General features: G+C 36.3%; 2 pseudogenes; one reads left to right on the top strand and one right to left on the bottom strand.

The window, feature by feature from the left end:
* Positions 1 to 1489: 1489 nt before the first annotated feature.
* LOC122332332 lies at positions 1490 to 8663 on the bottom strand (annotated as a pseudogene).
* Positions 8664 to 14153: 5490 nt separating this feature from the next.
* The window catches only part of LOC122332337, a 110492-nt pseudogene continuing 102237 nt past the window's right edge, over positions 14154 to 22408 (top strand).

Genomic DNA, 22408 nt, shown 5'->3' with positions numbered 1-22408 from the left:
TTCATTTAGTCACTCGGTCAAGGTCACTCTTGTCTCTTCTCTTTTTCTCGTCTTCTTCTCCCTCTAGTGGACTCAAAGCAGTTGTGGGTGTTTGTAACTCAACACAGAGTTAATTAAATAAAAATAAAAAAACTTTGTTTGTAATTCATCCCTAAGGATGGTGTTTTTCTGAATTTTGACGTCCTTCTTCTGCTCCTCATCCTCCTTCAGGAACTGAGTAAGTTTCTCAAATTGCTCCACCTGTGAGAATATATAATATATAATAACATAATAATATATAGTTATTGTATAATTATGTATGGACTCATCTGGTCTGTTTTTAGTAGTGCAGTTGAGTATTGCATCGTTTTTTTATGGGGTTTATGTTTCAAAAAAAGAAAAACAATGTGTCTAGGGGTAAACTGATTTTGATGTATCATGAGAGGATAAGCAATATTATTTATTTTATTTTATTCTATTCCATTTCCATGTTCCTAAGCATTCAACCTCAATCCAAATGAAGACGAAAATGTTTTTCCACCTTACAGAGAATTCTGAATCAATATTATAAAAATCTATATACAGTAAATATGTACTTTAGTCCTACATAAGCGGTCAAAAAGCACTCTGAAATTCAGCTAAATGCATATGATTTTGAACTATAATACACTATATAGGTAAAATGCAGATAAATGTCTGAAATCCTTACAATTAATTCACACCTATAACAGTATCATATTTCAAAGTAGGTTAGGCCATATTATTTCTGTAATAAGCACAAAAGTATGCTAAAAAAGCTAAACTGTCCTTCTGAAGGCAATGTGTCTGTCTGTATATATAGAATTGCTGTCTTACCTGGGCTAAGGAGAAGAAGAACTGGACTGTTGCCCAGTGGTCCAAAGTCCTTTTTTTTAGATGAGAACAAAGTTTTGTATTTCGTTTGGAATCTGTCTGGGGGAAGGGCGAAGAAGCTCATAGACCAAGTTGCTAAAAAGTCTCATCTGCTGGTGTTGGTCCACTTTGTTTTTTTAAAAAACCAGCGTCACTGTATTCAAGACGCTGATTTCATTTTCCAGCAAAGTTTGGCACCTGCCCACACTACCAAAAGCACCAAAACTTGGTTAAATGACCATGGTGTTGGTGTGCTTGACTGGCCAGCAAACTCACCAGACCTTAACCCTATAGATAATCTTATTGTCAAGAGGAAAATGAGAAACAAGAAACCAAAAGGTGCAGATGAGGTGAAGGCCACTGTCAAAGAAACCTAAGCTTCCATACAACCTCAGTAGTTCAACAAACTGATCACCTCTGTGTCACACCGATTTGAGGTAGTAATCAAAGTAAAAGGAGCCCCTAACAAGTATTGAGTACATTTACAGTAAATGAACAGTATTTTAGTATTTTAATTTGTTGGGTGTGTGAGCCAAAATCAAGGAAAATAACCAAAGACTTCTTCAGTCTGTCTGCATTGAATTTATTTAATACACACATTTTACAATTTGAGTTGAATTACTGAAATAAATGATCTTTTCCAAGACATTCTAATTTATTGAGATGCACCTGTATGTAACACTTATTCCCAAGGTACATGGGCATCCCCTTTTCCCACAGCTATTTTGACTTCATTTTATAATATCTCAAAACAAAAAATAGATAAAAACACAACAATTAAATGGACTGTAGACAACACTTTGGGGGTTCACCAGTTGGTGTTTGGGACATGGTACTACAACCTAAATGGTTCAAAATGGCTTCCACTGTGGTGATCGCTATGTATCAGAGAGCTAGTGTACAAATGATAATGCTTTCATTTATTTATACACATAATATTAAGGTTCTCTGCTATGTTTAGTATCAGCTAAATTGTGTTTAATAACACAATTGACCAATCTGATCTCTCTAAAGGGGCGCAATATATCGTGAGAGTGTTCATCAAATAAACTAAGCTGAACTGAATCCAACTCACAGTTCATTAATTAATGAGCACACTGAAAGTCCTTGGTCTGGGTTGTGTCAGATTTCACGTTCTGGATAGAAAAAGGTCAAATTGCTCTTTATAACATTTACAATGAATACAATGTATATTTACACTAAACACTGTAGAATTACAGTAAACACACCACAGGAATAGTTCATTTGCATTTGTCTCAGATTCAGTTCTAAGAAAACAACAGGATCTCAGTGATGCTTCATTTAAAAATTCAAAACATATTAAATTGTGTCAACATAAAATCTCTTTCACGCCAGCCCAAATGCAGGTGGATTTCAGAAAGCAGAAGATGAAGAGATGGTGATAATCAGTACATTTTATTAAATCATTTTAGCTGTGTTTGTTTCCATGTTCAGTTAAACATCATTCAAAATTAAAATTACTGCTTCACAGCGTGATCATGTGATAATATCCTTAAATTAGAGAATGTCTCTTTCTCTTGTCTTTAACAAGTCATCACAGCATACAACATTCATTTAAGATTAAACAGTAACAGAACAATAACATGCTGTTAAGAAACAGCATGAATGACATATATATTAGGTTTGTTTGCTCTACTATCACTCTACTTCACTATCCCTTATCCCACCCTTAACTTGTCAAACTTATTCTGTATCAATAACAATAACAGTGTTTTGCAATACAACATAAATACAATAAAAACTTTTTTTTGTTTATGAGTAGTAACAGTATTTGTATGTACAAAATGCAATTGTTATAGACATAGGACCATGATTAGGATGGAATCAGAAGTCAGTTGTTTGTCTGTTGTGTGATCTTACAGAGTGACAGCGAGGAATCAAAAACCTTAAAGCCAGCATAGAGGGGTTCAGTGAATGTAGTGTTGAATGTGTGTAAGTGTGTGAGTGTGTGTGTGTCAGAGATGCTGTAGAAGGACAGAGTGCCGGCCGGCCAGTCCAGATACACTCCTACTCTGTTAGAGGAGGGTGAAGGGGCAGGAATGTTTTTATTTAGATTGTTGTGCCAGACAACAAATCCATCAACAGTGTAGAAGAGACACCAGGACTTGTTATTGTATCCAAACTTACAGATCATCCCTTCTTTCCTGCTGATTGTTTTATAGGCCACTGCTACACGAGCCCAGCCAGTCCGCTCAACCTCCCAGTAATGGCGTCCAGTCAGACTCTCTCGACAGAGAACCTGAGGAATGTCTTTAAATCTCTCTGGATGATCAGGATATGGCTGCTCTTCTTCTACATATTTCATCTCTCCATTCTCAGACAAAATGAGTTGAGTGCTCGCTGTGTTTGGATCCAGTGTGAGATCACAGAAATCTGAACAAAAGAAGAGGCAATTGTATATGTTTGTTTTATTAAATGTGCTAGAGTTCAGACATAGAACTTACATTTTTGTAATCCTGGTTGGATCCTGAAAGGCTCTCCATGGACCATACTAAAATGAAACACAAACATACCTACAGTATCTGGAATAATTATTCACATACAGACCTCCAATGTAACAATTGCAATTCATTTGTTTAGCATTTTTTAAATACATCTTGTTACAAAGCGTTTCACAGAGCTGTGTTTTGCAGTGTTTCAATATATTTCAGTAAAAACTGAAACTGAGAAAAATGCCATTAAAGTTTTTACATCAGCCAGTCAAACATGTTGAAGGTGGATTGGTGGCAATGCATTCATTTTAAGCTTTATTGGGATTATACAAAATATATTATATATATATATATATATAAACATGACCACTGATGTGAGCTTTGACCACCAAAGTGCAGTATCTAAAAACTAAATGTGTTCATCCAGCTTTCTCATTGTGTTTCTTACTATGTGTTGATTGATTTAATAACTTTGTTTCACTGATGTTTGCATGTTGTGAATGTTAAAACTTAGTACTAAGCCTAAAGAAAGGCAGCACTCCATTTCACCACAGAGTGTTTTGCTTGTTTTATTTAAAAGTAATCAATCAACCATATACCAAATAGTTAAAACAGTATTCAAATATTCACACAATTTAAACTTAACCTATGATATAACTGAAAATAGGAAAATAAGGACAGAATAAAGGATGTTCAAAATATTTGTACTGTACTAAATCCTGTACATCATTACGTTGTAAGATTAGATATGGAGCAATATAGGTAGGCTGTTTAAATTGCTAGCAGCTGGAGTTGATTGTTATTTGCCTTGCTAGGTGTTAATATTTTGCCATCTTCTTTTCCCTATCTTTGAACATTTGCATTTTAGCGTGAGTTTAACCATCATTTGTCTGCAGGATACCAATGCAGACTGCGCAGTATCTGCGTTCTCAAACAGAAACAAAAGCCAGAGAGCTGTAACTTCTCTTACATTCAAACAGTCAATATAAACTGTCAGCTGATATTAAGCAGTCTGTTTGTGATTTTATTAGTACATCCAGAAAGATTTGGCGTTTGCCACAGACAAGGTTTCTTAAGTTGTACCCCACATACTTGAGAATCTTCAGTGAGTAGTTTGGATCCTTCAGTTTGTCAGAGAGCAGCTTGACTCCTGATTCTCCTGGGTGATTGTAGCTCAGGTCCAGCTCTCTCAGGTGTGAGGGGTTTGAACTCAGAGCTGAAGACAGATAACGACAGCCTCTCTTCTGTCACCATACATCCCGACAACCTATAAACATACATAAAAAAAAAAAAGACTGCATTATATGTGAAGCCCTCAAATATCAAATACCTGAGGAATCATCGTTGATCTTTTCTTTAATTTAAACAAGTATATATATATATATATATATATATATATATATATATATATATATATATATATATATATATATATATATTTTGTCCTTATTGGATTTCCTTATTGGGTGTTATAAAATTATATGCACAAATAATTTACACTATATTTTTAATTTGACAGCAGATTAAAAACACAAGTCTGAGTGCAGAACTTTGGTTATACCAAACAAAATAGTCTACACAATAAATAATATATTTGACACTTCAGAATTATGGGCCTTTTAAGTGTTTTTTAATGATCAGTTATGAAGTCTTTAGGCAAACCTCCAAACCTGTCACTACTTTCCTCAATTTTAAAGATTTAACTGGGCAGAAAGAGGGCAAGATTATTTAGCAGACCTGCTGCCTTTACAAATGTTGAGAATTTGACATGATTTAAAAGACCTCAGTATTTCCAGCTGACAGTTTTCCATCTTCATTCCATCACAGAGAAGTTTCACTCCCGAATCCCGCAAGTCATTGTTACTCAGATCCAGCAATCTTAGGACAGAGTTTAAGGATTGTAGAGCGGATGACACAGTATCACAATATTGGTCAGTGAGATTACAACCAGCCAAACTGAAACAGAACAGAACACAAAACAATAATCAAATTCTTAATTTCATTCTACTATTAGCATTGCAATAATATCTATTTTATTTTGTTAAACAGATCAGGACATTCTAAAAATAAGCTAAATAATACCCTGTTTAAAAAACAACAACAAAAACAGCATATGCTGAATAGGTATGTTTTGAAGCATGGCTTCTGGTCACAAGCTGTTTGAAGTTGGTCATGTGCTGGTCCTAAGATGGTCCTGAGCAGGAGCTAGTTGCTTAGGATCTTGTAACTAGCATATTACCAACTTAAACCAGCTACAACCAGCAATCAAAACCAGAAATTCAACATACAAAACCTGCTGTTTCTTTCTTTGAACAGGGTCAAAAGTGAATTCCATTCAGAAAGGACTTTTCATTGTAAGACACAATTTAAACACTCACAGAGCATTTCTGCAGTTGGTCACAGCTGGTATGAGTCTTTTTCTGCCTTCATCTGATGTGTTGTATTTCTGCAGGTCCAGCTCATCCAGCACCTCCTCTGACATCTGAAGCATGTAGGCAATTGTTGAGCAGTGAGCAGGGCAGAGTTTCTTCTCTGAGTGTTTTTCTGATTTCACAAACTCCTGAATCTCTTTGGACAGAGTCTGATCTTTTACTTCCAGCAGACAGAGGAAAAGATTGATGGATCGTTCAGTGGAGAGTTCATGTCCATCTTTGATCTTTCCTTTTATGTACTGTGTGGTTCTCCTCATGGTCTCTGAGCTGTTTTCTGTGTGTGCCAGTAGATCCTTTAAGAGTCTCTGATTGGACTCCAGTGAGATGCCCAGCAGGAACCGCAGGAACAGATCCAGGTGTCCATTTTTACTTTCTAAGGCTTTATCTACTGCACCTTTATGCAAATTGTGCATTAAATCAAAATCCTTAAGGGCCTCCATGTTGTCATTTAAATAGCAGTAAAATACGTAGAAAGCAGCAAGAAACTCTTGAATGCTAAGATGGATGAAGCAGTAGACCTTCCTCTGATGAATCACAGATTCTTCCTTAAAGATCTCAGTGCAAATCCCAGAATACATTGAGCAGTCAGTGATATCTATGCCACTCTCTCTCAGGTCCTCCTCATAGAACATCACATTGCTCCTTATCAACTGTTTGAAAGCCAGTTTAGCAAGTTTTACAGTCACTTCTATTTTGGAATGAAGGAGTTTGTCTGGAACTCTCTCTTCATCCTGTCTCTTAATCTGAATCAGCAGGAAGTGGATGTACATTTCAGTAAGCGTTTGAGGGATTTCTGCATTAACATCTTCTTTCAGGAGCTTCTGAAGCACAGTTGATGAGATCCAGCAAAAAACAGGGATGTGGCACATGATGTGGAGGCTTCTTCTTTTTGATGTGTGAGATGATTCTGCTGGCTTGATGCTGGTCACTGATTTTTTCCTGAAATATTCCTTTTTGAGGGTCATTAAAACCCTGAATCTCTGTTACACGATTAATATTTTTGAATGGGATCTGACTGGCTGCTGCCGGTCTGGAGGTGATCCAGATGAGAGCACAGGGAAGTAGATCTCCTTTTATGAGGTTCAACATCAACACACCCACTGAGGAAAATTCATTCACATCACAAACCTTCTCATCATCTGAAAACATCAGTGTCATTCTGCTTTCATCCAGACCATCTAGGATGAACACCACTTTACATTCTTCATAAATCTTTGAGCCCAGGTCTCAAGCTCAGGATGAAAGTCCAGCAGAAGTCCGTGAAGACAGTACTGATGATCTTTAATCAAGTTCAGCTCTCGAAATGAAAACACAAACATGAAATCTACATCCTGATTGGCTTTTCCCTCGGCCCAGTCTAGAATGAACTTCTGAACAGAGACGGTTTTTCCAATTCCAGCAATTCCTTTAGTAAGAACTGTCTTGATTTTGTCTTTCTCTTCACATCTTGATTCAGGTAATGATTTAAAGATGTCATTACAGTTGATTGGATTGTGTTGTGAGTGTTGTTTTCTGGGTGTTTTCTCCATCTGTAAAACCTCATGTTCTTCATTCATCCCTTCTCTCTCTCTTCTATGATGTAGAGGTCTGTGAAGATCCGGTTCAAGAGGGTTTCATTTCCTTGTAGTTTGTTTCCCTCAAATAAGTGTTCATACTTGTTCTTCATGCTGATTTTGTGTCTGTCTTTGACTTTTTGCAGGACTTCTTCAGGTCTTTTCTTCCTGATGTGGGTCTGATTGTGGGAAGCAGTTGTATTATCTGTCTCCACTATGCTAAAATTAATAGGAAGAACAGGAAAAATTACAGTGTTTACAATGAATGTTTAAGATTTTGAGAAACATATTAGTGTGCATTGTTAAATATTTTGGAGGACATTTAGTATTTATTTGGGTTACTAAAAATCTATATTTCAGCAACTAAATATTTATACTAACTGTGGGGCAGAGGTCACTGTTCCATCACTGAATGTATTGTATGTAGACATGGAACTTGTACTTTTCATAGACACACTGGATCCTGCAGCATCTGATCTCAGTCTCTTTTTCCTGCTGATAGTGACAAAAGACAAAGTATAATAGATACAAACAGTTAAAGCTATTTTACTTATTGTTATTCCATTTGATTACTGAAAAAAGGCTAACTGAAATTTTGTAGAAAACAGGAATAAACTATGTTCTATATTATAAAAGTTTTACACATAAATATTTGCTAAATGCAAACTATGATGGTAACAACATTGCCTTGAACATTGGCTTTTAATTTAGTTTAGACACATTACGTTTCATCTAAATACAGAGAGAAAGAAAGATTCAGATAATTCAACACGGCACTGACAGACACTGGCCAATGCAAAAATTCACCTGGACACTTTTGAGAATTTCTGCAACCCATCAAATACAGATTAAACACGTTAACAGATGCCAACATAAGGTAACACACTAATCCAAAACTCAACAAATACTGTATATCTTATAGTGATGTGTGAGTAAGCCTACACAAATCAAATCTATGATCCTGGCATTGTGAGAGCCATGGCCTGAGCTACAGAGCTATAAATCACAGCAGGACCTGATTTTACTGAGTTTGAAATTTTCCTAGGTTATCATCTTTGTTGACCTTGGAACAACGTTGTGATTAACCAGTCAGATTTGAAGAATTTTTTTTAGGCTTACACCATTTCCTCTGATTTTAGGCATTACTCATGTGCAAGATTAGGTTTAGGTGCACGGATATGGTCAAGACTATATTTTTGGATTAAAATGTTGTTCCTTAACAAAATATGTTGGATATGTTACCTAGGAACATGTTGAAATCAGAACGTGCATAAAAACGTGCACCTCCATAAAAAGTTGAAAAAGTATGGATGTCATACCTGGAGTCAGCGGAGGTTTCCTCATTCTCTCTTTTCTCATGGAGCTCATTTTGGAAGCACTTCCTACTCTTAAAAAATATAAACTATACAAACTACATATATACAAACAAAAATATGGTGACATTTTATTAAATAGTCTCAATAGCGGATTGAAGGCCTTCTGTATTGCTAAAAGTTAAAGTTAAAAATACAATGTTAAATAGATGCATACACAGTCAAATTCAGTATAATGTATTGCAGTTCTGTATAATACTGTACAAATGATACCATACTGCACTGGGACTGCACAAATGAAAAACGAACAAAAAGCCCATAAATCCTAGCAATTATTGCATAAATCCTTATAATTATATAGTATAATTAGTACACGTTTGAAATTATTCCTCCAACAACACATCTTTAAATAGACAATAACTTACCATCATAATTATCATTATCATTTTATTTTTAAATATCTACATGATTAGATAAAGAACAAGTTCTGAACTTACCACTGTATGCTTCCACTTCAAAGTCCAGGCATAGATTTAAACTCAAAATATGATCCTTTGTTTTACTTTCATTTAGTCACCCGGTCAAGGTGACTCTTAACTCTTGTTTCTTTCTCGTCTTCTTCTCCCTCTAGTGGTGCAGAGCATCATCACAAGCTCAGGTGGATCTCAAAGCAGTTGTGCCGTTTATAACTCAACACGGACAATATGAATGAAAATTAAACTAGTTTTATATGCCTCCTTCTCACACCGATTAAGTGCCTCAAACCGATCCATCTGTAAAAATATATAATATCATAATAATATATAGGTATTGTATAATTATGTATGGACTAATCTGCTTCACGGGTTTATCATTTCCAGCACATTTTAGCAGATTGACATTGATGTTCTTTTCAATTCTTCAGTTTTATTGACAATTCAACTTTCAATAGGACTTTGAGAAATGAGTAGATGCAACTAGAGAAAGAATCAATCAATCGTAACTTGGGTTTTCCGAATAAACAATGAATATTATGTGTATACTAGTACATATTACTAGTTTTACAGGCATTAAGTTATCTAAACAGTGTTTGTTAGAACAGTTAGATTTTACAGTGCAGTTACTTCATTACAAGTAAGCTTTCAGCCATAGTCCTTTATTTATTGTATGTTTTATATTAAAGGGAACCCTGGTTATTAATACTTGTGTGGCTTTATATAATGTAAATGATGTCCCTTACTGAAATATGTAGAAGAAAACCCATGAATGGTTTATATTATTAAAAAAATCCACATTGTTTTATACATATTTTGGACTTTAGTGACGCCATTATCCTGATGACGTAAAATGGTTGCACTCGGTGATCTAGACAACTCAGAAAACACAACTCAGAAAATAAACCGACTGACCACCTCAAATGAAAGAGATTACAGGAATGAGTCAAAAGCATCAGAGCTAAAGTGGAAAGGACAAAGAAACAAATCTTTAGGAAGTTTAATTCGTCTACAGGCATCATCACATTATTTTCTTCCTACTCTTATCGCTAGGAAAATGGCAAATGTCAAACATCGCTTCTCTTGTTGCTCTTCGACTGAAAATTTCAACCAAAACGACACAACATCTTTACTGTTTATTAGTTGTGCTGTGGTAAAAAGCACCAGTAGCTCAAGGAGTGCAACCATTTGACGTCACTGACGCAGAATGTACTGGGCAGTTGATTATTTATCATGGGTTTCTATTACATACTTCCATAAGAGACATCATTTAAGTTATATAATTATAAGAATCCAAAAGAGTCACTTTGACTGAGCCTGAAGTTAAAACTGTGCAAACAGCTACAATAGAGTGTTAGATTGACATTGGGATACGCTACGGTCACTTATATTAGTATCAGCAGAAACCTGAAGAAGCTCCTAAACAAACAAACACCCTCCAGTCAGGAACTCCATCTAGATTCAGTGACAGAAACAAGAGATACTGGAAGTGATTTCTTTCTGACCATGAAAGACGTCCAGACTGAAGATACAGGAGATTATTACTGTCAGAGTTTTCACTACATCAACAGTAAAGATGTGTTCACACAGTGATAAAGAGTCGATCTGATACAGTTGAGAGATTACTGCAGCTGCTGATGAGAGGATCACAAACAACACACACACACACACACACACACACACACACAGACACACACACACACATATATAGTTTTTACTGCAAAACAGTAAATGGTTGATCAATCATTGGGAAGCTCAGTCTGACTGCTGAGAGTCTCAGTGAACAAACATCATCTCTCTTTAGTCCTGACTCATTCTGTTCCTCTCAGAATAGATCAGCTCCATCAGCAGATGTTTCACAGGAGCTTCAAGATACAGTCAGACTACACCGAGTCAACACACACAGAACCAACAGTCATCTGTTTCAGTGGTTGGGGTTCATCATTTGACTACTCAAAATAGTTTCATAATTTCCTCCATTTGCAGGTGTTTTCATGGTTCAGTGAGTGAACCCTAAATATTTCAATGTAAAAGAGAAGACAAAATATTCATCAAAACAGACATAATAATAATGTAAAAGAGTTTTTTTACAATAGTGTAATATAAAGGTTTTATTTTTTAATTTATACATTTAAATGACATTTCAAATTGAAATATTTGATACATATTAATTAGTTTAACAGTGTACTTGCTCTCAATGCACACTAAATCCATCAAAGCCTTAATAAACACATGAACATTTAACTCAGAAAATCACATTAGAGTACTGCCAAAGCATTGAACAACAAGACTGTAAATAAATCTATGTAAATATGTCTATTATCTGCCCTGTAAAGTAACCATATCTTCCTAAAGAATCACCATAGTTTATTAAATATAAGTTGGACATACATGTGTGGTTCTCAAACAAATGAACAACAACAAAAAAATATATATTTATTATTTATTTATTCTTTTGAAAGGATTAAACCCCAGTTAAATAAAAGAACATTACTGTTTTGTAGATTATTATTATTGTATTGTAGATTATTAAAGTATTTTAGAGCGATATTTGACTGTTTTATTCTAGAGGGGGCGTCACTAGCATGTGAATAAACTCTTATGAACATGAACGTTTGGCAAATAGCAGCAAAGCATAATATTAATATTGCTGAATTTTCAGGAGTGCTTAAAACTATGTAATCTAAACAGTAATCTAAATCTTAATGAAACAGTTACCGAAAAACACTACATGTGTTGGAAGAATATAGCCATTTTTGTCTATACTGGTTGTTTTTATGATCATTTATTGTTTGTCCACCAGTGGATTTATTAATGAAACTTATCAATTTAAATCTGACTTAATTTACTTTTGTATTAAAACTAACTTGTAACATTTTAGTCCCTATCAGTGATGATTTTCTTCATGTTCTTCATAATTCTCTCAGTTGAATTCAGTTACAGGTTGTGCCACATTCAGTTATCTGTCTTCGAGAGTGAACTACAGTCTTCAGGTGAATGATTTAAATAGTGAGAGTCACTTTACATCATCAGACATGCTTCAGTGCTCTGAGAGAGTTTATAGCGCTGTGAGTTTAACACTTCATGACTGACACAGCAACAAAAACAGCAACTACAATGACATTGATCATATTCTTCTTGATCTTAGGGATGTATTTTCAAGGTAAGACCTTTCATTCAGTTAGCTCTCTTAAAAGTTATTTCAAACTTTTTTAAATATCACGTCGTTTAATTGTTCTTCAGACTCTGCAGGACAGGTGACTGTGATTCAGACTCCAACAGAGAAACATGTTCAGAACGGACAAACAGTGACTCTGACCTGTAAAACCAGCAGCTCTGTGGACGCCAGTCAGACGGTTGGTGTGGGTCATGTCTCTCCTGGTACCTACAGAAACCTGGAGAAGCTCCTAAACTTTTAGTGTACAGCATTAAAACACTCCATTCAGGAACTCCATCAAGATTCAGTGGAAATGGAGCTGACTGTGGAACTGATTTCTCTCTGACCATCAGTGGAGTCCAGACTGAAGATACAGGAGATTATTACTGTATGGCTATAAACTATATCAGTAATAGCTGGGTGTTCACACAGTGATAAAGAGTCGTACAAAAAGCTGTGAGTCAGAGTCACAGAGACTGCACTGATACAGCTGAGAGATTACTGCAGCTGCTCTACAACACAATCACACACAACACTGATCAGAGAACACACACACTCATAACACAAAATAAATAGATGGTGAAGTTTATTGTTATAAATGTGGCAATGCTTTACTTTAGATGTCCTATCCCTTTACCCATTAAATCAAACTAGAAAACATCTATCTGCATTAGACAGGGAAGGTAAAGTTACACGTTTGCTTCTTTTTATGTCATGTTTGCTCATACAGTCATATCTTTCTGAGAAAACCGAAAATAGTAAATACTGGAAATGGTACATATGCAACAGGAGAATAAAGGCCTCCTGAGTAAATTGTAAATTCCCAAAAGTAATTTTTTATAAGAAAAATATACATACGTAAAACTTTCAGCCTTAGTCTCTAGCTTCCACTAACTACAGTACACTCGTTCACAGTAGAAAGACGTTCCAGTGGTACAAGCACGAAGGACTGGGATGACCCAGTGTCTCTGTAGAGTCCCCAGCTAGCGACACATAACCTGCCAGAAGAAAGTGACTCTGGGAGCCAGGTCAGTGGTTGGCAATCAAACTGCTAAAATGTAATGTTCATGCGCATGACATATACTTTTCACAAATTCGCATAAGCTTTGTTTGACTGCAGTGAGGTAGTTAGACAAGCCGAGAGAAAAGGTGAACTACAACTGACTGCAGCCACAGCCATAAATTAAATTAGCTGAAGATAAAAGACATTAGATCTCAGCAGAAGAGGATTAAACAACTCCACAAACAGCCTGGCTATCTTTCTGTCTGATTTAGGGTTTAAATAAAACGTCTGATATCTGCGTGTGTCGGTATGGCCTACCTTTCTGCTGACTGATGTTGCTACTCATGTTGCAGTAAAGTAGGGTTTGTAAGACCCCTTGGGCCTTGTCTAGACTATACTTAAAGTATTAAAAGTCTGCTAAACTGGAACAACTCATTTTGTACTTAATGCACTTTGATTGTGCGGATGTAGTGCTGAAATCTGACTAAAGATTTGAAAATCTAAAAACGTACTGTAAATAAAGTTTTTTGCATTTGGATCCCTAACTCTGTTGTCAGTCTCCACGTTACAGCTACAAACCCCCCCATGTTGAATTTGTCCCCCCTACACCCCCAAAACACAACTGATGTCACCATTTGACGCACTCTCACTTTGTACAGATTATTTAATATTGAGCTTTTATATAAAATAAAGTGAGTGATGCTGCATTCAAGACCACAGTCAGTGAGTTTAAGAAAAAAAATAATGGCTTTAATAAATGCTTTCATCTGTATCTGAAATTATTAGACCCATAATAATACAGTACATAGTGCAGCTCAAGCTGTTGTGAATCCCGCCCACTTCTTTACATCATCAGACATGCTTCAGTGCTCTGAGAGTGTTTATAGTGCTGTGAGTTTAACACTTCATGACTGAGAGCAGAACACAACACAATCTTCATCATCACACAAGACTCAACTACTACAATGAACAACATCCTCATCCTCATCTGGACACTGATGTGCTGTACTCAAGGTACATGATGAGAGCTTGAAAACAGTATAATTAATAAAGTTAGCTATGGTAAGGGCCTACGGTATACTAAAAAATTGCCTTGATGCGTATACTTTAATTATATTACATTTCTCTCTCAGGCTCCAGTGGACAGATCACAGTTACTCAAACTCCTGAAGTTCAAACAACTGAACTAGAAAAGACTGTAGTGATGAGATGCACCGCCAGCACTCCTTTAACAGGCTGCAGCCCATCACCATGTCTGTCCTGGTACTTACAGAAACCTGGAGAAGCTCCTAAACTCCTCATTTATTACACAAACAGACTCCAGTCAGGAACTCCATCTAGATTCAGTGGAAGTGGATCTGGGAGTGATTTCTCTCTGACCATCAGTGGAGTCCAGGCTGAAGATACAGGAGATTATTACTGTCAGAGTTATCACTACATCAACAGTAAATATGTGTTCACACAGTGATAAAGAGTCGTACAAAAAGCTGTGAGTCAGAGTCACAGTGACTGCACTGATACAGCTGAGAGATACTGCAGCTGCTCTACAACACAACCACACACAACACTGATCAGAGAACAAACATGCAGAGGTATAAACTCAAGCTTTTATTAATTTTGCAGAGTGTGACAGTAATAAAAGACTATAATGACACCAGAAAAATGTCGACTCTTCTGGTGTTTTCAACAAACACACCTAAGAGTATTATCACAATTCATTGTTTTGTCTGGTAATGCTTTATATTACAACCTGCAACATACAGAGTAAGTACACTAAATTTCCAGTGTGTAATGAGGAGGCGGATGTCGGCGTAGAAACCATGTGCAGAAGTTTATTAGAAGACAAACATAAACGTAATTCAGGTAGAGGGTCACACACAGAGAGGCAGTCCGACAGGCTGACAGGTTCAGGATAATCCAAGAGTAATCAAGTGATCAATAAACAGGCAATGGGTCTTTACCAGGCAGTGAATCCAGACAGGCAAACAGATCAGAGATCTGTAGTCAGGCAAACAGGCAGAGATCATACACTTGGCAGTCAATAGAACAATGGTAAGCAAACACTTGGTAGGCGGTGATACTGGCAATACTTCACATTGAGCACATGGTGGGCCTCTTGATATAAAGCCCACAAACAGGAAATGACTGCAGAGGGAGCACTACTAGTACTCTGGCGATGGCTCCTCTGCTGGCTAGGCACGTTTTTTTGTAATTGTAGTGCACTTACAATTGTACTATTGTAGGTGGCATTCACAGTCTCCAGTGCCATTCAGCTTTCTAGTTACCACTCACCACATTCACTGCTACAGTTACTGATATAAACGCCAATTGGATCAAATCAAGCCCTTCCCAACAGTCTCAGCTAAGCATTTGAAATGGCATAATGGTTAGAGAACACAAATTCCAAGTATGAATCACCATACCTGGCCACAAGCCACTTCAGTCACTATTTAATAGCTCATCACTCTTTTTTTTGTGTGACTTAAATAATAGTCACTTGACTTGAACAAATCTGAATGCTGTGTTTTATAACCAATTATGGTTTGGCTTTTGATAATGTTTATACATTCATATAAGGTCAGTCCATGTTTAATGATGAGCGCATTGTCCACTGATCAGTGGTTTGAGTTACAGCTTTTTAGGTAAATTATTCAAATTTTCATCGACATGCTTCAGTGCTCTGAGAGAGTTTATAGTGCTGAGAGTTTAACACGTCATGACTGACACTTTAACAGACACAACAACTAAAATGACATTCATCATCTTCTTGATCTTGACAATTTGTTTTCATTGTAAGACAATATAGTTTGATCTTTGCAGTTGTAATTCAAACATTTCTATTCTCTATTCAGTTCTGAAAGTTTAATGTCGTTTAATTGTTCTTCAGACTCTGCAGGACAGGTGACTTCGATTCAGACTCCAACAGAGAAACATGTTCAGAACGGACAAACAGTGACTCTGACCTGTACAACCAGCAGCTCTATTGACGCCGGTCAGATGGTGACTGCAAGTCTTGCGTCTCGTGGTACCTACAGAAACCTGGAGAAGCTCCTAAACTTTTAGTGTACAGCATTAAAACCCTTTACTCTGGAACCCCATCAAGATTCAGTGGAAATGGAGCTGATTATGGAACTGATTTCTCTCTGACCATCAGTGGAGTCCAGACTGAAGATACAGGAGATTATTACTGTCAGAGTTACCACTGATCAACAATAAACCTGTGTTCACACAGTGATAAAGAGTCGTACAAAAACCTGATACAGCTGAGAGATAATGCAGCTGCTCTACAACACAATCACACACAACACCGATCAGAGAACACACACTAATGCCCATTAGTAAATGGCAACATGCCATGCATCATCTTGAAATGAAAGCTTCATGTAGTCAGTTATTTCTCTGGATAAACTATGATGTATATAATGCTTTTTAATCTATTTCAGACTAATATATTTACTAGCATTACCGTCTACATGCAAAATTATGTATGCTAAATTAATAATTTAAACGCAGTGTAAATCTTTGCCTGCTTCAATGCATTAACAAAATGATTGTTGAAACAGTTGCAGTTACTACTGCACAGATCGAAAGACTAATGTATACAAACATAAATCCTGCATATATATATATATATATATATATAGTGAAGAGCATCCTGAGAGATCACCAGCGTCACCCTGGAAACAAACAAGGAACACCTTGCCACAGGTGATTCTTCACCCCGTCACAATATATATGTGTGTTGAGAGTCACTTTGCATTATAGTCACGTCTCAATGCTCTGAGAGTGTTTATAGTGCTGTGAGTTTAACACTTCATGACTGAGAGCAGAACACAACACAATCTTCATCATCACACAAGACTCAACTACTACAATGAACAACATCCTCATCCTCATCTGGACCGTTGCAGCTTTTATCTAGGTGAAATACTATGATTTTATATTAAAAAAAAGTTACTGTTGTTCTTGTTTTTACCAATTTAGTATACAAATAGTCTTCCATAAAGGTGATTTACAAACAAACTGACTTTTTCTCTTCTTCAGAATCCAGAGGAGTCACTCTGACTCAACCTAAAGTTAAAACTGTCCAGCTCAAAAACAGCTACAATAGAGTGTAACATAGATGTAGGAATATACGGCAGCTACTTAGCCTGGTATCAGCAGAAACCTGGAGAAGCTGCTAAACTCTCATTTATTACATAAACAACCTCCAGTCAGGAACTCCATCTAGATTCAGTGGAAGTGGATCTGACAGTGATTTCTCTCTGACCATCAGAGGAGTCCAGACTGAAGATACAGGAGATTATTACTGTCAGAGTGCACACTATATCAGTGATAGCTGGGTGTTCACACAGTGATAAAGAGTCGTACAAAAAGCTGTGAGTCAGAGTCACAGAGACTGCACTGATACAGCTGAGAGATACTGCAGCTGATGATGAGAGGATCACAAACAAAACAAGGATTATGGCAAAAATTTTAAATTTAACAATATTTATTTACAAATTTATTTAATAGGCATATACAGTGCATCATATTATCATTCATTCATTATGTGATAATTGTAAAGTCTAGTATTAATTTGTCTTGTTTATCAAGATCACACACTGAGGGCTGATATGAGACTCACATCAAAGTCTGCATCTTTAAAATTATTAATAAAATGAAAAATGTCCCCAGGTCACCACATTCATAGTTTGACTACAGTCCTGTTTCTAACACTCAATTAAACACTTAACTATCAAATTAACTCCAACAATGATTCAGTGTTACTTTTATCACCACAGTGATTTTTATAAACACTGAAGTAGTGAGTATTAATTTAACACTCCGAGATTTGTTAATCTGAGACTTATTATTGAAGATTTATTGATCCACACACATGGCGGTTTATAGAAAATAATCCAGGCTTATTTCAGTTAATCCCACTTATTATCCGGTGGATTTTAAAAAAATGATTCAAACTCAAGACAATAATAATATGATTCTGTTTTTTTCTGTTGAATTAGTAATAGTTTATCTGCTGTTCTGCTTGACTAGAAAGCGAAACCCATCACTGTTTTCCGTCAGATTTATGGACCAATCAAGCAGTCTAAAATCTAGTTTTCTGAATAGAGAATTAGAGTGATGTTGTGGTCTCGAGAATGAGCAACTCTGTCTCAGAGACCATAATTAGAGCGACCAAGGCTGTTGGCTCATTTTACTGCTGCAGTGGAACTTGTGAAAAAACACTACATGCGTCTTGATCTGGTAGTTGTGGAATATGATGGCAGTCTGGACCTGTGGAGCTTGTGAGAAGCTTTCAATGAATGTTGCAGCAAACACGGCAGATTGAAGATCAACCAGTGCTGACACTGAAGCTCTCTTTCAGTCTTGAGTTACAGTAAATGACTACAGCTGCAGCACTAGACTCAAGTAGATCTGCCTGACACAGGACCTCCAGATCGCTCTCTGAGAAAACGCTGCGCTAACTTTCGGCATTATGGCGACTCTTGTGACACGAAGAGCGTCCGCGAGAAGCTCCATCATGTGTTACTCTGCAGGCGTCACTTCTCCCGCTTTTTGCGTGCTTTTGCAGGGGGTCAGTTGCTCTGCGACTGCTAAGAGGCAATCCCACTTCGCTCTCTCGCTGGTCTACGACCTCAATTTCGATCTGTCAACGTGTCTGCCTGCTGGAAATCAAGCTAGCCAAGCCAGGAAACAGTCACGGCTGAGTCTCAAGATCTGCAGAGGCGGCAGCAGAGACACGAGGAGCTTCTCTGTGGGATAGCTGCAGGAGACAAACACAGCACATTCTAAACACACTCTTCTGCGGCGTTCACAGCATTTCTGAGACTTTCAGCAGCAGGCGTGAGGCGCTAGTCCGCGATCACCATCTGTATCTACGGTTCGTATGATGCGCACAAACTACACGATCGCCATTTTATATCAACTGAAGAAAGAAGCTATAAACGCTATAAGCGGGCCTGCCGGCGATTCCAATGATTTGGTATTTTGTAATCTAAATATTCTAAACTCCTCTTTTTAAAATTTGTTTGCACTTATTGATAAAATATAACTATTTTAGCTAAAATTTTGTATTACAACAGTTCTGATGAGATTAGGTGTATTTTACTGGATATAACCTTCAAAATAATTAAATGAGCCGTATACACATTATACAAGATTACAGACTCTTTATATTTTAATTCTAATTCAATCTAGATGATTGACACAGAAGGCACGACTGTAGAATTTCATTAGATTTTGTCCCAAGAAAAATATCTTTTAGATATTTTTTAACTTTCAGTTCTTTATGACTAAAATTTAAGCAAAGATTTTAACTAAAAAATAATGTGTTTTATAATTAATGCAGAATCAGAACATTTACATGATTTTTTTGGCAAATGGTTCTAAGAAATGAATTATAAAAACAACGATAACAAACAGTTCAGAATCATGACTGTGAACTCTGAAGAAAGTAATACTACTGTATATTCTGAGATCAAATCTGTTTATTTTTGTACATCTACAAAAAGTTTGAATTCATGCTATCAAGAACTGAGTTAAAATTCATATGAAGAAAATAGCGCCAATGTAAATATTTTGTTCATAGTGCTGTCTGGAGGTAAGGCATGAGCCTGGTTTGGTTCACCTCACGGTCCTACACGGTGATGATCAGTAAGACTGCGTGCAAAGCCTCTGTTAACTTCGGTGAACACAAACTCAGCAGAACTTTTAAACCTTAGCACTGTGAGCTTACCTCAGATGATAACCTGTGTATGATAATAAGAAAAGCAATGATTTTTAAAAATTGCAAAACTTGCTGCAAAATCTGTCATGTGCTGATAAAACACTTTTAAAGAAGTACATTAGCAGCTAATATAGTGGCCTTGGCCTCTTATCACTAACGATGTTGCTGCATGTTCATCATATCTGTTGCTATGTATTATTATGTGCCAATCGTCATGATTCCTAGAAAACCATAACTTCAGACAAATGAATCAGTATTCTGGTCTATTTAAAACCCCGGTTTGTTTAATCCAGGGCTGTTGGCGGTCTGATGATCTTTGACTGATCTGACTAGGCACATGAAAAGCATTTCCCTCACGCACACAGAAAACGCATGATATCTGTTATCATTAGATTGCGCATGTTAATGTTGAATCACATGACCCAATAGAAACTCCTGCTTTATCTGTGTTAACATAGAATACTTTAACATGAATACAATGCATGTGGATGACTGTAATGTGTGCCTTCTACATCATATTTCAAACTTCTAAACACCACACACTACCATGATGAACAGTGTAAATACAGGAAGTCAAATATACAGATATAAGATGTATCAATAGCAGAAACACCAAACAAAATATGTTTAATCAATCCATGTTATTATCACAACTGGTTCAAAACATTTTCAGGGTTCAATCATCATCTAGAAGTTTTAATATTTTGTCAGCAGCTCAGCTAAACCCATGCTGTTTATCATTCAGACTTGCTTTAATTATCTGAAGTGTTTACTAAGTCTGTAGTTACTGCTGTATGACTGAAAAATATAACGAACACAACACAATCTTCATCATCCCACAGAAGACTCGCTACTACAATGACAACATCCTCAATATCATCCCCATGAGCCCATTACTAAATGCTATTTACCAGAATTACGTGGGACTTGAAAACAGTATAAGATTGGCTAAAGTGGGCCTGCGTTGTGCCTGACATTTGTGATAAGTAGCCATTGACATGTTGCTTTCTGACTCTGGTGATGATCAATTATAAACTCCTGAAGATTAACAACAGACTAGAAGAACCTGTGATGAGATGCATGCTCTTTAATGAGCACAGCCATACTATATGTCAATCTGGTACGCCACGAGAAATATGAAGCTCTAAATATGATGAAATTAACGGCCTCCAGTGAACTCTCTGGATAGGTGGAAATTGGATCTCGACGGTGATTCATCTCTGACCCATCAGTGAGTCAGACTGATAGGAAATTATTACATCAGTGACACTATATCTGGTGAGTAGCTGGTGTTCACCTGATAAAGTCATTTAAAAGCTGATCAAATCTGAAGACACACTAATCCAGCTGAAATACAGCCCCGATGATGAACTTACTTTATTCATTCTTATGTGTTTTCATTCACTCAATCTTTCTTGAATCTTTTTTTAATTCCTTCATTCACAATAACCCACAATTACAACGACCAATCAAATCTGTGAATAATTACGATGGAAGATATTGCTAATCAGAATCAGGTAATGAGTTCTGCATGATATCTGTATATTCTAGAGAACATTCAGAGCACAATTCTCATTTTCTTTCTTCTTCTTCTTCTACTGAAAATCTAATTAATAGTACCATGTTGAAATCATTCATGTATAATTGGAGAAAATATTAGTTTGATGTTTCACACTTTCCTAAGGTAATCAAACAGGAAGCTGACTGTAGATTTATTATTATTGAACTCTGACCACTTACATTCAACTCAACAAACGATTCAGTTGTGTTTGCCAAAGAAATTAATTTGTTGATGAATGTACTAGAAAAACAAATCTTATTTCTGATTCTCTAAAGATCATCTCCTCTTTAGTGGATCTTACTAAACTATATAAAGCAATTTGTAATTCTATTTTATGAGCAGAAATATATTTCTTAGTGTTATACCTCATCTTTCTTTGTTTCCAGTCATACTAACCTATCTGCGATCAGACACACACACACACACACACACATTTCAAACCATCTGTGATACTTCAATGATATATCTGATAAATCATAAAGTGTGCTGAAATGTCATTGTAAACAACAACATAACATTTCAACAATAAAGTTTGAACCTTCATCTTCTGGTCCACAGGGCTTCCCACACTACTAATTACTATTCTTGTTGCACACCCAACAAATGATATTAAGAAAATAAAACAAATGTAAAACCTGAAACATAAAAGAAATGGAAAGAGCAAAAGAAATCCAGCCTATTACGTCTTATATGTGTCATTTAGCAAATAACTACACTAAACAACCATATATTCTCATCTACCTGAAAGAAGAAAAATAAAGACATAAACTAATATAATAAGTACACAACCAAAATGATGTCAATATTCAGTGGCAGCACAGATTAACCTGCAATGTACATAATTAAATTTACAGCGTGGACTC

This window comes from Puntigrus tetrazona, unplaced genomic scaffold, assembly GCF_018831695.1.
Source record: "Puntigrus tetrazona isolate hp1 unplaced genomic scaffold, ASM1883169v1 S000000009, whole genome shotgun sequence".
Classification (NCBI taxonomy): Eukaryota; Metazoa; Chordata; class Actinopteri; order Cypriniformes; family Cyprinidae; genus Puntigrus; species Puntigrus tetrazona.
This window is presented reverse-complemented; position numbering and strand designations above follow the sequence as displayed.